Raw genomic sequence first — 1,760 nt, 5'->3', positions numbered from 1 at the left:
TAAATAAATAAATAAATAAAAATAAAAATATGAATTTCCTGATGACTTAGTAAAAATGTTACTGTGGTGACCAGCAGATGATGTAATGTTTAGTTTGCTGAACTTCCACATAGTCGACTGAGGTTCGAGTCTCAGGCCCAGTGGCTTAAACTCATGACAGGAACATGTCTGTGCATACCGAAACTCCCAATAGCAGACTGGAGAAGGGATTGCAGCATGGCAATTCATCCTGGGGGTGATTTTACCTTTTCTGTCTCTCTGACTCTGTCTCTCTAGCAGGCACACATACCTCCTTAATACCTTATAGCAAAAAAAATCTCTGAAAAAAAAATCTCACACTGGGGACCATCAGATGACATAATGGTTACATTATTGGACTCGTGTGTAGTCAACCATGGATCAAGTCCCAGATCTGGCAGGTTAAAATATACTAAGAATGTATGTGTGTGTGCCCAAAATCCCAAGAGACTGGAGGAGAAGGGATTGCACTATGGCCTCTCCCCGAAGGTGATTTTGCAATTTCTGTCTTTCTGTTTCTCCAGCATGCATGCATGCCCTATAGGAAAAATCTCTCATTAAAAACAAACAAATACACCAAGAGCATGTGTGTGAATGCACAAAATCCCAAGAGAAGAATGAAGAAGATGGAATTACAGCATGGCCATCACCCCTGTGGACTCATTTTTTGATTTCTGTCTTTCTGTTTCTCTCTGTCTCTCTAGCAAGTGCACACACCCTATTGCAAAAATTTCTTTTAAAAAAAGTTCCTGTGAAAAATAATCTAAAAATGTAAGAATAATTATTTAAATTAATTATAATATCCCAAAGCTAGAAACATGCTTTCACTAAAATTTACATCATAGAAAAACTCTCGGTCAGTATTAACTATATTCCTATTAATACAGACATTCCGTATTAGTGTTTCCTCTAGAACATTTCTTACATTTATATGACTAAGCCCAAAAGAAAGTATGCACCCTGCAACCTAGTATTATTGGCACATAACCATAAAGGAAAACATATACATCATGAATATTGATGGCAGTACAATTTTCCAGTAATATTTTCCAGTAACAAATCTCTCTGTACCCATGCTAGATACAGGTACATTTTTTCTTAACTTTTTTTTTTTTTTTAAGTTTTCTGCCATAGGGTGCATGTGCTTGCCAGAGAAAGACTGAAAAAAAAAAAGTGAGAAATCATCCCCTGTGGGAGGCTGCGTACCACTGAGTCTGCCAAGGCCATTTTCATGAGTCTCTTACTATTGCCATCTTAGGCTCAGAGAAGAAACAATTACAAAGGCCACAATTGGCTCCCCTTCAAAACCATACTCTGATTGGCCATTTCCCATAGCAAATTGGTGAGCTTAGAATCCCTCAGATTTGCATATTTGGCACCTCATGATTGGTCCACAAATCAACCAACCTGTTAGGCCGAATTAGCATAATCACCGCCATGTTAGGGAATGCTGGGGAAGTTAGCTTAATCATTACCCTGTTGAGTCTTCAGGCACGGAGCCCACTTTGTTAGGGCCTCAAGGATGGGAACCAGGAGTCTGGGAACTCTCAGATAAGTGGAAAACGGGAGGGCCCAGCACCTCTGAGGCAAGGTCATCCAAATCCTTAGCTGAGAGTCCTTATCTAGACCTAAGCAGGTGGTGAAAGCTGGACCCTCGCGTCTCATACGCCCCCCCTTCCTTTGTGTGTTACAGTCTAGAAAACATCCTGAACTATAAAAGATCCCTTTATCTTAGGCTCGGG

The sequence above is a fragment of the Tupaia chinensis genome, unplaced genomic scaffold, assembly GCF_000334495.1.
Source record: "Tupaia chinensis unplaced genomic scaffold, TupChi_1.0 Scaffold150215_1, whole genome shotgun sequence".
Lineage (NCBI taxonomy): Eukaryota > Metazoa > Chordata > Mammalia > Scandentia > Tupaiidae > Tupaia > Tupaia belangeri.
This window is presented reverse-complemented; position numbering follows the sequence as displayed.